Below are 14,073 nucleotides of genomic sequence, written 5' to 3'. Positions count from 1 at the left end.
GACCCCTTGGACACGACCACAACCTCAAGAATGTGATCTTTGTCCCCAACGTCCTACAAAATCCAGCACAACAGCCCCATGGACAGCTATAATACTTGAGATATTTCTCTCTCCTTTCTCTCTCTCTCTCTCTCTCTCTCTCTCTCTCTCTCTCTCCCCCTCCCTCCCTCACTCCTTCCTAGTGAACTAGTAAAGACGCTTTATCAGGTATGTACTCAGGTACTTTTTAAGTGACTTTTGTGGCCCTTCCAAGCCTCAGTGAGCCAACAAAAACTTCTAGACCTTTCTTTCTTGAACTAAAAAGCTGTACTGAAATCCAGAATACTTGAAATACTGATATTTTGAGAGAAAAAAAAAGTTGAGTAAGTATTTCTCATCTTATTACCAGCTTTTCTGTGGAGAGGACAAAACACCTCATACATATAACTTCAAGGAGAAAAGGTTTATTTTGGCTCAAGGTTTCAGAGTTTTTAGTCCGTGCTCAGAGGTGCCATGGTAGTAAAGGCACGGAAGAAGAAAGCTGCTCACCCCAGCAGTCAGGAAGCAGAGAGGCTTGAAAAACAGCCAGAGAGAAGGAGAGGTGGGGAGCTAAATCCCCCCTCACAGTTTCTTCAGTAGTTTCTGGACTTCCCGATGGATTAATCTGCTGAGAAGGCTCGTGATGAAAGGTCCTGTCACCACCGAACACTACTGCCGTGGGAATCAAACCCACAGTACCTGAGTCTCTGGGAGGACACTTTATATTTAGACCATAACACCATGTATAAATAATTTAATTTCATAGTTGTATCTTTCAAATGCTTCTCTCTTCACAGGAGACACACACCTGCCTTTCCAAATTAGGTTTCAAGTCAACAGAACATGGTGCTAGAGATTTAGGAAACTGTTAAGAACAGCATCTGTACAGCTTAGGGCATGCAGCAGTGTTAACTCGGGCTCTACTAGATTAACCCTTGTCTTGCCTTGAACATGCCCATGGGCCAAGACTTGCGCCCGATGCTTTCTCATTAAATTGGTATAACGTAAAAACCAGCAGAGGAGGGTCTGGCTGTGAGCTGACAGAGGCGCTGTGGAGAGAGCAACCTTTAGGGTTACACCGCCCCGGGTTCAATTCCAGGTCTTTGCTTATTAGCTACACTGTGAGCCGCACTGTTTTGTTTTGTTTTTGGTACTGGGGATCGAACTCTGGTCCTTGCGCTTGTACAGCAGGTGGCGAAACCACTGAGCTAAATCCCCGACCCTGTGATCTACACTCTTACCTGACCTCTCTGATAAGAAAACAATGAGTAGCAGAAACCAACATGGGTTCATTAATAACATCTTGGGACAAACTGACAATATTTTAAAATAAAGGATCATTCTACTAAGACATAATGCATCTGAATTTGGGTACAGTATGAGGAAACTCATCTCTAGATGTTTTTGCGGTCACAATGGACAAATACAAAATGGATGATCATTAGAAGTAAATTTGGAGTCGGTGGAAAAATGACATAAAAGAGTGCATATTAATGTATCGATTCCATCTAGAAAGCATACCTTTAATAGCAGGAAAGTCTTGCCTCTATTTTTTTTTTTTTTTGGTGATACAGTGCTTTATTTAGAAAAAGATAAACACCACTGATTCTAAGATTTTTTTTCTTTCAAATGGCACAGTAATTAGACAAAGTAGTCCAGGATAATAGATGTGTTTATACAATGAATACAAAATAAATATACAATATTTGGAAAACTTAGTTATCCATTGATTCATTTTGCATTTCCGCTGTTCATCTTGTGTTTCAATTTTCTTTGCCTTTTGTAAATCCTTTTTTTCCTTGCTTTCAAGTCGACTTTTGGCTCTGGTTTTACCCACTGTATTTCTATTGGTTTTTCCTCAGCTGGTGTAACAAAAACGTCATCAGTAGGATCGTGTGGAAGAACAGTCTTTGGCTCTTTCTTTCGCACTTTGTGCACATCTTTTACTTGCTGTTTCTCTTTGTATTTCGCAGCTGTGATGGATCTTATGATACGCCGATGCATGTTTGGTGACTGGTAGTGAGGACTTTCATATAAAGTTGGTCCTCCAAAACTTCCCTGAAAAATCTTTATCAGATTTAAGACAAAACGAGGTCCTATTTCTACAAGTTGAACATCTTCATCTATGACCTGAAAGTTCCGAAGCCATATCCCATTATCCAGAATGGTGAGAGTAAATACATGGTCCACAAATGGCTGGCTTTTGGGATGATATTGTGCTGTACTAAAAAGGTGAATTAAGAGTTCTTTTAACAAAGCATCATGTGGCAATTCATCAAAAGCAGGGTCAAAAGACAAAATCGGCCAAGAACCTTTCAGTTTCCAGTCATCTTCAGTTCTGCTAGGGAATGAATATTTTGAACAAGGAATTTGGCAGAGGGCCCATGAGGTGAATTCGAAAGCCACATATAAAGATCTTGTTTTTTTCTTCACTTCAAAATAGATGCATTTGGCCGGGGATTTAGCTCAGTGGTTTCGCCACCTGCTGTGCAAGCACAAGGACCTGAGTTCAATCCCCGGGACCAAAAAAAAAGATGCATTTATTGCAGTTTTTCATTTCACAGACCTCATTAATCACAAAGAATTTATCTTTACGATCCATTTTGGTATCTGCTTTAGAATGAGGCATCAATGTTCTCAAGTCTTGCATTAAATGTCTTGTTCTGAGATGTATTCCTCTGGAAGAAAAGATGAGAATCCGTTCTCTATTTTTCCACTTGCCCTTGCAAACAGGACCTGGGATACGGTCCTTCTCTGCTTCCTCCATCTCCTCTGGCACAGCCGATGACTTGGCTGGACGCTCGGCATCTTTTTTGTTTCTTTTTGGCTTCTTTGCTGAAACCGCCAAGTCCCCACGCCGCTTCCTCTCGGGTGCTGACGTCTTGCCTCACCACCTTCCCTCTTCTTGCCTCTATTGTATTCAAGATAAGGCTTGGGTAGCCCAAAACCAGGAGTGCCAGCGAATGCCTCAGATGACATGATAAAAATTCAAAACAATCTCAGTCACCTGACAGTAGCTTAAATAAAGGTTGTTCAAAGAGCTCTGTAAAGTTGAGCACTGGGATTCAGAGCTACCTGGATGTGGGCATGGTCCCAGGTTGGTATCAGGTGCAGGAGCAGAACCAGCAGTCCAGTCCTGAGGCTGGCAGGTGCAGAGAGGTGGGAGATGAGGAGGCTCGTGTGACCCGACACTGCGGGCACAGTGGGTACAGTGCAAACAAGTGACTCTATGGAGGATAGTGGGAGGGAGGCTTCTCATTGAGAAGATTAGTTATAAATATAGGAGGGAGAGGTTGGGGTGAACTTTACGGAGCTGTGTTAGAAGTGGGGGCATATATAGATACACATACGAAGATAGATAATACGTAGATAACATGTACACACACACACTAGCTGTGATCAAAATATAGTGTATTTAAATAAAAAATTATTGCTGTACAACAAAAGCCATGCTGCCATTCATCCCCCTGAAGTACTCCCCTCACTTCAAACATACTTCTCCTTTGTTCTGGCCATTTTCTGAAGCAGTTCTGGAAGTCCTCTTGCCTGAACCTCTTTGGTTGTGCTGTTGTGGTTACCTTGAGGTCCTGAATCAATTCAAAATGTTTACCTTTCATGGTTATTTTGACTTTGGAGAAGAGCCAGAAGTTCCAAGGTGCCAGGTCTGGTGAATAAGGTGGATGAAATTACACCTCTTTGTTAGCTAGTACTTGGCAGCAGCATTCACCAAACTTCAATCACATCTTGTAAAGACACTCACGAAAGAGGACTTCCAGAACTGCTTCCGAAAGTGGTAAGAACAGTGGATAAGCATGTTTGAAGGGAGGGGGATTAATGGCAGTGTGGCTTTCACTATAATAATTTTTTATTACAGAGCAATCCAGTGGGAGGGACGCTTTTCACCTGGATTCACCCGGTGGCTTCTCCACACAGAGTATCACAAGTCCATCCCCACCTTACTTTGGTCTGAGGATTACTCCCAGAAGACTAAAATCAGCATTGAAGAAACTGACTAGTGGATCCAATTAGTGTAATAGCAAGGTCATTTTAACTCATTAGGCCACTTCTAAATTTCATGCTACTTGTAGTTGAAAGAGTACACTTTCCCACATTCTTCTTTGCAAAGCACTAACAGTATTAGGAACCATCACTTCAAGTCCTCGAGAAACAGATTGTAGACATAATAATAAGACTTCAGTGCCAGTCTATACTTTATGATACCCCTTGCTGCACTTAGAAGCAGGATATTAAGTTATGTTGCACATCTTCCCAATGACAGCAATTTCTTGTGTAGAATTTTAAAAATTGAAGGCAGGTTGCCTTTGAAAAGCTGACCTGGGTGGGTCAGGATTGCTAGTGTTTAAAAAATGGGAACAACATCCTCAGTATAGTATTTGTGACTCAGTAGGTGTGACTCCCCCGGGAAACAGCAAGTTCACTTTCTATGTATTTGAAAAGTCAGAGGTTAGAACTCTCGATTACTCAAGGTTCTGTTTAAAAAGAGGCTGGAAACTTGGCGTTGGAGACTTTTAGTTTAAAAAAAAGGTTTACTGAACAAACCAGATGAAATTCAATCTTTTGTTAATTTGCTCATTTTGCTTTTCTGTCATTCTTACAGCAAATGCAATACACATCCCACAGAATTAATTCTCTGAATGCCATTTGCCACTGGGTGGTGTTGGGAGCTGAGCTCGATCACTCATATACATACTCCAGGACAGTGGTGGCCAACCTGAGGCATGTGAGCTGCAACAGGGACTCAGAGCCCTCGACGTAGGCATGCAAGCCAGGTCTCCCAGCAGCTGAATAGTGGATAACAATTGGTTTTTCTAAACTAAAACCTGGCTCTTCAGGTTTAATTGCAGTGTTGGCACTTTGTGATAAATAAGTGGGTTTTGGGTTGCAGTGTGGGCACTTGGTCTCTAAAAGGTTCGCCATCACTGCTTTAGAAGAATCCCTAAAGTACAATTGTTTAATCCATTGATCACAATATTTGTCAGTCATTGTCTAAGCATTTTATCAACATCATGTTTATTTCCCACAATAATGGGAACAAATTGTTCCCAACAAACTGTTGGATGGGTACCACTATCACTCCCGTGGGGCTGAACCAGAGATGCTCTACCACTCAGCCACATCCCTAGCCCTTTCAATTTTTTCTTTTTTATTTAAAGACAGGGTCTCTCTAAATTGCCCAGGCAGGACTTGAACTTGGGATCTTCCTGCCTCAGCGTGGCTAATTGCTGAGATTACAGGAATGCATCACCATGGCATGGCTATCCAATCCCATTTGGTAGAGAGAAGATGGAGATCCAAAGATGCTAAATAGCACATCCAAAGTCACACAGTCTATAAGAGATACAACTAGAATTAACGCCCACATTGTGGTGCACATCTGTAACCTCAGTGCTTTGGGAGGTGAAGGCAGCAGGGTCCCAAGTTCAAACCCAGCCTGGGCAATTTACCCATTTAGACTCTGTCTCAAAATTTTAAAAAGGCTGAGGATGTAGCTTAGTGTGACGGTCACGGGTGGCAGATTCCTGATCACAGTTTGTGTTGCCTCATGGGACCTACGCTAGACCTGTCACAAACACATCCTCTTGTGCTCATATACAAAGGAGATTGTGGAATGGAGGTGAATATTCACCACTCTTCTTAATAATTTATCTTTTCACTGCAATTTTAAAAGTTACCTCTTCCAGCAACTGCTACCCTGACCACACAATAGCAATGAATGAAACAGCTAAAAATGCAACCTACACCCAAAGATGAATTTGAGGTTTGAATTGCACAAGGATACGGTGTACCCTACCCAGAGAGAGATGACTCCAAAACTATTTGAGGGTTTGCCTCGTTGGACTTCTGAATCTTGATTCTCTTAAGTCCACTGTAGCAGCGCTTGAACTTTTGGTCCTCCTGCCTCAGTCTCCCAGAGTGCTGCGATTACAGGCTCATACCATCACACCTAGCTCTATACTCTTAATTTCTTACATGGCATCTTTGAAATGGAACAGATTGACTTTATTCCATTTGATCGAGTTAGCAACTGGGTGAGGTACATGGCATGTATTCCATTTGGTCACTGGTCATGGACTAAGTAGAACTGTATTTAAAGTTGAAATGAAAATCAAAGGAAATTAATTAAAGCCTCCAAGTTCCAGCACACTACTGAGCTTCTTGTTCCGGATTTCTCAAACTGAGCACGATTTCTATGTTTTAACTGAGGGGTCATCTGGATACCCATTTCCTTTCAACTTCATGGCCAGGTTCAGAGTTCGAAAAAAATCTTAAGTTGAAGCAAAGATGATGCAGAGAGATAAATGTTCGATTCATACAATTAAAACAATGGCTCTTACAAATTATATCAGCAACCTGGGATTCTTTTTGATGGCAGATTTATCATCAACAATTGCGAGGAAAAAAGTCATCTGATTGGGCTGGGTAGTTATACCCTCGACCTGCTTCTACATACAATAACTGTGGAACATCAGAATTTTCTCAGAAAAAAGCAATATTTGACAAATTAATTTGCCTCAAATTCACCAGTAGGTGTCACTGTTCAAATGTACCGGCAACAGTTTTTCCCTGGAGTTGTGTGTAAAAAGTCCAGTGAAAAATAAACAATTTTAAGTTAACTTACAACTTGCTCAAGCCCACAGAATGTTCATAAACCCATTACCTCTTTTAATTTATAATTCAAAATAATAACTTTTTGTTGTAAAATAATTATTAGTCATTATAAGCTTAGTGATGGCATACCTACAAAGGATCAAATTTAGCTTCAAAATTTTTATTTTAAGAATTTTCATGGAGTCTAATATAATAGGTCTGCTTTTCAATAAAAATAATAATAATAATAACCGCTGGGTTTTTAAGGCGAGACCAAGCTCGGGCTAATCGATTAAATTATTCTAACTGAATAAAGCAACACCTCCCACCCCCCAAAAAAATATTTCCTGCAGCGCGCCCACCCCTCGGGCACGGACAGACAGACCAAGCCTCTGTCCACCCTTAGAAACTTCAGAAGTTCAAGGTCCTGAAAGAGACCGAGGCTGGGATCCTTACCGGAGAAGTCTAAGGGGACGAGCAGTAAATACAATGCATTCCAACGGGAGATTCTGGCTGTGAAGAATATGACCCCCGCAATGAGGGACTGAAGGGGTCCTGGACTGTAGGTCGTAAATCATCCAGGTGAATTTCCTAATTTTAAGGGCCCTGTGGGGCATGTAATTCTTGTCTTCCAAACGATTCAAGGGGCGAGGGGTTCTTTGCAGAGAGAGAGACAGAGAGAGAGAGAGAGAGAGAGAGAGAGAGAGAGAGAGAGAGAGAGAGAGAGAGAGAGAGAGAGACAGAGACAGAGACAGAGACAGAGACAGAGAGAGACAGAGAGGGGGGGAGGGGGGGCCAGGCTGTCAGTATTTGACAACTCCGAGCCTGCAAGCAAAGCGGCTCCCGGAGGCCAGCGTGCAGCCCCAGAGAGAGCCAGCCTCGCCCGTCCCGTGCATGCCTGGCCCCGCGAACCGGGTGAGCTCGAGCCTCCCCTCCCTACCCCGGCCGCCTCCCGTTCCGCAAGGGGCAGCCCGAAAAGCTGGACCCGCCGCCCGCCCGGCCCTTCCCGGTGAAAGGCCTGGCACTGCATGGGCAGCGCTCGTCTCCGCCAGAAAAAGAAAAGGATTCTCGTTCTTCCGAGCACGTTGTGCTCGGTGAGGTTTGAACTTGTTTAAAAACAGCGAAGTACTGGCTTTTACGGGTAAGAAAACGCAACTACCAGGAGTGGGGTTCGAACCCACGCGGACATATGTCCATTGGATCTTAAGTCCAACGCCTTAACCACTCGGCCATCCTGGTACAGCCGCACACCTCCCTTACAACGTTTCCTACAAGGCAGACGCCTCCTCCGCTCCCTCCCGGAGGAACCCCGGGCCTCGCCCAGCCTCCCCTGCCCGGGCTGGACGGCTCCTTGCTCTCCTTCGGCTTCCCGCCGCCCGCGCCTGTCCCGGGCCCCTTGGCGGTGGCGAAGGCAACTGCAGCCGAACCGCGCGCTTTTGGCCCGGGCGGTTCGCGAGGCAGGTCTCGGGCTCCGCCAGTTCAGCTTTCAATTTCGAGGCGCGCGGGCGCCGCCAACAAACACTCGAGCGGACTTTCGTGTTCCTGGCCAGAAGTCTGCCGGTGCCGGGCCGGTAGGGCAGGAGCGGAGCCCGGAGCGTCGCGAGCTTTGCGCTTCAAGGGCTGCCGGGGCGGCAACAAAGGCCTTGAGTCTTGGCACCTGCGGGGCCGCTTTTTTCCTCAGCCTGTGGCACAAAGCACACGCGAAGGAAGATCTGGGGAAATCTGTGTCAAGGCCTCGGGGCACGCCGCGACCCCCAGCGCCCTGCCCGCTGGCTTCCCCGCCCGCGCACGGCCCCGCAGGCCCTGCGTGCACTTTGCCCCGCTTGCCCCGCGATGCTCTCCTCCCCTCTGCACGGGATCCGCTCCCGGGGCTCGTCCCGCTCACGCCTCCCAGGAGCCAGGGCCCAGGTGTCGTGCCGCGGCGGGGAGCCAGGGCCCGAGAGAGGAGACCTGGGCCGTGCCCTGGCCCCCTGCGCCCCTCTGGCGTCTGCAGACCCAGCCGGATACAGGAGTGGGGGGCCCGCCTCGGCGAGTTCTAGCCCAATCCTGAGGTGTCCCGGGGCTGTTGGTGGCCTGTGCCCGGCCTCGGCGTGGTTTCTGCGCGCGGGGTCCCCGTAGGCCCCAGGAAGCCCACAAGAACCAGGACCAGCGCAAACTCTCAGGTCTTGCCCAGGTAGCTGGGAGAAAATGGGGCGTTTGAACTCCGCCCGGCTTGGGCTTGGAGGCGTCCTGTAGGATAACACACGGTCCACGCCTCCACTGGCGCGACAACAGCTCTTGACGCACATCCCTGATTCCATTTTCTCAGCGAGTCTGCACAGTAGGTGTGCGAACCCTCGTTTTGAAGCTTAGGCCACGGCAACCCAATTCCAGACTCACACGTGGGAAGAGGCTTCCCGCTCAGGCTGCCTGTTTTTCCAGGGGCATCGCAGAGCTCTGCCACCAGTCCCTCCACCACGCCCTCCATGGTCTTCTGCAACTCGGGGGGACCCTGTTTGGGGGGAGATTTTGTTTAATCCCAGACGTAGCTTTCAACAAACTTCTAGTGTGAGACAGTTCTGAGCCACACAGCCTCCTAGGGCACCCCTTAGAATTGCCTCAGGGCAATTCTTCCGCTGCCTCCAGAATGTAGTAAATGTTTTCTCAACAACCCTGACTACTGTTCAGGGATGGGCCCGGAACGAAAGCTGGCCTGAGTTACAGGTAACTGAGAGAGGCGATGTCAATCTAGGGTGCGCCAGCTTGGAGTTTTCCAAAGAGTACCGCAAGAGTATTTCCCTTCCCATGGTCCCTCCTTCTGGCGGAGCCTGACTCTGTTCCCATTAATGGGTGGACACGCTGGGTTCTCCCCATAGAGCCCGGAGAGGCGCGGGTCCATGGCAGTGGTGTCATGTGCCTTCTAGGGCTGGATCATAAAGGTGCTGTACTTCACGGCCTTGAGATGCCCGCCCTTGGATTCTAACCTCCGCCTGGGAGGAGCCCCAGTAGCCACATATGGTTGTTCAAGGGTTGTCCCTCAACCAGTAACTAGGGTTGACCAGCCAGGGATCCTGCAGGGGAGTCCCGCCCCCAGCCCACCAGTGCACCCTTTAGCTAAACATCCAGCTACACACGGCAGTCAGGTTGTCCCTACTGCTCCCGTTTCCAATTTCTGATTCACAGAGTCTGTGCGCATCATAAAATCATTATGGTTTTGCACCACTGACTTCGTGTGCGTGCTTGCTTAAGTGCAATAATAGGTGAGGGAAGTTCTGAGACTGAGAAGCTGGGAGTGCTGTGATGAAGGATTAGGGAAGGCAAGGCAGAGAGAGGCCCCCTAAGCAGAAAGCAGAGCCCGGAGGTGGAGACCAGCGTCACAGCCCATCATGTCAGCCTGACTGGAAACTGGATTCTGGGCGGGGCTGCTGTTCTCCAGATCTACACTTCCGTGGGTGTGGACGAATGGAAGAACAGGAGTCACCATCCCTGGTCCTAGCTGCAAAGGGAGTTAGGATCTAAGCTCTGGCTTCTGCCTCAGGATGCTGTCAACAAGATGGCGGCAGTTCCCCCAACACAAGCAAACAAATGTTCAAAAGAGGCTGCAAACCACAAGGCATGACCAACACTCTCTTGAGGAAACAAAGTATGAAAAGCACTGTGCACTGGTGTGTGTTACTGTTGACACAGAGTAAATGTCAGTGTTAAGACAGATTTTGTGACATCCAAATGACTTCGTTTCAGAAACTGCTTCTGACTTGCTTCTTACAGAGAAGTGGTCACGCTATTTAAATTGCACTGCACTGTATGTGTGCTTATTTGAGCCGTTACACCCTTTACACATTGTGTGGCTGTTTAAGAAAATATGTCCATAAAAGCTTACTGCTCTCTTCAACAGGGGGAGGCTAATTCCTCACCCCATGAGTAGCGGTTGGTTCTAAAGAACGTAGTAAAAGGGAGATGATGTGTGCAAGTTTGTACATGGACTGGCCCTGCCGAGGCCATCTTGGCTGCTGTCCCTTGGATCATTCCCTTTGGAAGAGGACAGCTGCTGTTGCAAGCAACTTTCAGGAAAAGTCCTTGGCTTTGTGATTGTTGTATCTTTGCAGAATGAACCATCTTTTCTAAAACAGATTCAGCATGTAAAAGTGTATGAAGTTTAAGCAATGTAGATGAATACGAATGTTCTTCTATAACCTCTCTAATCTTCTCCATTAATCTGTCACACTAAATTGTGCTCCTCTGTCCCTTGATGATAGGGAACCGTTTTCTGCCAGTCTTTTAGTTTTTCCAATACTTACTTTTCTCTGCCTAACACCCTCAAATTCCCCCCTAAATTCTGTCTGCCCACAACACATAAAGTTGTAAAGGTAATGATAAACTATAAGTTACTCTTAGAAATATGAGGGTACAAAACTAGGAAGGTTTCAAAGTAGACATTAGAAATGTTCTCGCTTTGTGTGTCCTTGTTTATTATAAGAAAAATTAAAGTATATAATATCTTTAGAAATATAGGGGTTTTTTCAGTTCTGGAGATTGAACTCAGAGCATGCATTTGCACTGAAATACATCTCTAGCCCTTTTATATTTTATTTTTGAGATTACTCACTAAGGCACTAAGCTGCACAGGCTGAGCCCCAACTTGTGTTCCTCCTGTCTCAGCCTCCCAAGTGCTTGGACTACAGTTACGTGCCACCAAGAAATAGGTCCTTGATGACAGAATATTCTATTTAACTATGTATAGAATTTACATTTTATTCCAACTTTTACAAAACCTGGTATATACATACCCAATATCATAAGGAGAATGTAAATTAGTCTTTTGTCCATAACTGTGCCATTATGGTAGTAATAATTTTTCTGAACCATAGTTAAAACAAGAAGCAGTATGTAATGATATAGGAGAAATACAGCACTTAACCTGCTAGATGTCCAATGTGTTGAGTTTGTGTTCCCTGAAATTGAAGAATGAATTCCGAGGAACAGTGGAGGTTGAGTGGGGAAGATTTATTGAGATGTAGGTTGCACTGTTCCAAGGAATGAGGCACACACATTTGGGAACTGGGGATCTTTTATGTATTTTGGGAGGTGGAAATCTGTGGAATTCAGTAATCTATAGCCTCAGTCTTGTCACTCGTCTTACTTTTAGTAGTCCTAGTCTTGGGGGGAAGAGAATGGTTCTCCCCTCATGAGAGATTCAGTAATGGCCTATTTCTATGGGAAATCCCAAAAGGGTGGTACCACCTCCAGGATAACTCAAATTGCCACTCATGCCCTAGGGCAGCATTGCCCTTGTGACTTTAATCTGGAGGCCTGGCCTTCTCCAGATGGCCTCCAGCCACAATTCTGATGTCGCCACCTTTCACTGACTTCCCTGAGAGCCCAGTCCCTCTCTGACTGTATTATTAATTTTTATCTAACTTAGCTGCCTATAATAATAACAAAAAGGGATTGTTTAAACTGTCCAATCAATTGACTTATTCAAATTCTAATTTTTTTCCAGCTGGGTAGGACATTTACTTAACCGCTTTCGCTCTGGTTTGTTTCATGTTCTGTGTTTCAGGGGAATAGTAATAGCCATGTCAGAGAAACGTAAGAATTGAGTGAAATGTTGCAGGGAAGGCATCTACCCCGGTGCCTGGTGTGGGGTCAGCCCCTGTGGCAGTCGGTGTTAGTTGCTTATCCAACAGTTCTTCCCCTTTCTCCTTGCCAAAGGAATTCTCACTTCAGCCAGCAGTGGCCAGAGAACTCTTGATGTCAGGGAAGGTAGACACACGTCCCCATCTCCAGTAATTATCATTAGTCTATACCAGTAATTGTCATCATCTCCCCTCTTTGGTCAACATGGAGGTGGTGAGGGGAGGGACACAGAGTAGCACTTGGTCCGGTTATGGCCAATGAAACATTCAGGAAGTTCGGCTGGGGTTCCTGAGGAAAATTCTCCCTGTGTTAAAATCAGAGCCTTGGGGAGAGAAAAGACTTTGTTGCTATCCCTCCCTTTCCTGTTTCTTCTACCCTTGGATGGGATCAACTGACAACGTAATTCTTGGAGCTGAGCTTCTCATACTGTGATGGTGGCTGGGGCTAGATGAGATCAAGACTGCAGCTGACAATGTGCTAACACCCGGACGTGTCAGGTTAGTGAGTGACAAAGAGAGTTTGCGTTTACAGCTGAGTCTGGAAGCCCTGTGTTCTGTGGGAATTTCAGGATAACCAGTAACAATCTCTCAGGACTCTATAAGCCCAGTAAATGATTGCATGCCCTCTAGTCTTCTTGAGTAGGTGATAATGTCTACAGATGTGCTAACAAAAATTTGAAAAATACAAATGTAAATACTCAAATTGCCCATTTCTGTCTAGAAGAATGGCAAAACTCCTGTATTCAACCCTTTGGATCATCGAGGAGACTTCTCTCGGATTCCTCCTTGACAGACTTTCAGTCCTAACTTTGACCACACTAAGAACTGTTATCCTCCATAGCAAGTGACTTGGACTGAATAAGCCTTATAATTCTTTTGTTGTTGCTGTTGTTCAGATTTTTGAGACAGGATCTCGCTATGTAGTTCAGGGTGGTCTTGAGTTTATTATGTAGTCTGGGCTGGCCTTGAACTCCTGGCACAGCTCCTGGCTCACCCTCCCCAGTGCTAGGATCACAGGTGTGCACCACCATGCCTGGCCTAGCCTTAGAATTCTTGAAAGGCAGAAATCAAATCTTTGGATGATAACATTTCCTACAGCATAGTGCATCCTTAGTCACTATATTTGGTACATGTCAGGGCTTGTTTCCTGGATTAGAAACTCAGGATTATTATTTAGAGAATACTTTATTAGTGTCTGTAGTCAAACCCATATAGGTAAGACCTTACATATTTAATACAGTGGATTGCCCCTGTACAAATGGAAAAAAATTCAGTTTGTTTCTAGATCAATAGTAATTTATGTACTATACCATCTCAACATGTTAAGCTGGCATGTTTTTTCCAAAGTTGACAGCACAGCTAAAGCCCCCCCCAATATATATATTATATTGAAATTTTAAATATTGTAAAAATATAAAATTTCCAGGTTCTGAAGTCATCTGAACAAAATTATTTAAAAAGGAAAAGAAAATTAAAAACAACACAAAAATGTGTTACTGTTATGGTATCCAGCACCATTTTAAAAATTAGCTTCTTAACCATCATCTGAACCAAAAATATTCTAGAGTTGCATCATTAAAAGTACCTAATAAGGGGGCCAGGGATTTAGTTCAGTGGTTTCATCACCTGCTGTGCAAGTATAAGGTCTGGAGTTTGATCCCTGGTAACAAAAAAAAAGAAAAGAAAAGAAAAGTGCCTAATAAAGCCTGGTTGTACCAGGTATCAAAAAGCAGGTAAAGATATTTTCCATTCACATAGGTTTGATACAGTACCGGCCTACATCCATAACACTAGAGGAGTCAATTAAAAACATTTCAGACTTGATTCTATT

At 45.2% G+C, this 14,073-nt stretch overlaps 1 non-coding gene and 1 pseudogene across 1 annotated transcript; both read right to left on the bottom strand.

Annotated features, from left to right (window-relative positions):
• Positions 1 to 203: 203 nt before the first annotated feature.
• LOC147824233 (ribosome biogenesis protein BRX1 homolog pseudogene) lies at positions 204 to 3,107 on the bottom strand (annotated as a pseudogene).
• A 4,676-nt stretch (positions 3,108 to 7,783) lies between these two features.
• Trnal-uaa (transfer RNA leucine (anticodon UAA)) lies at positions 7,784 to 7,866 on the bottom strand. Its single transcript has one exon. It is a non-coding gene; the product is annotated as a tRNA-Leu (tRNA).
• Positions 7,867 to 14,073: the final 6,207 nt, after the last annotated feature.

This window comes from Heterocephalus glaber, unplaced genomic scaffold, assembly GCF_053883595.1.
Source record: "Heterocephalus glaber isolate CG9 unplaced genomic scaffold, H.glaber_assembly_v1.0 deba00001550, whole genome shotgun sequence".
Classification (NCBI taxonomy): Eukaryota; Metazoa; Chordata; class Mammalia; order Rodentia; family Bathyergidae; genus Heterocephalus; species Heterocephalus glaber.
The sequence above is the reverse complement of the archived record's forward strand: the minus strand, read 5'-3'. Positions and strand labels throughout refer to the sequence as shown.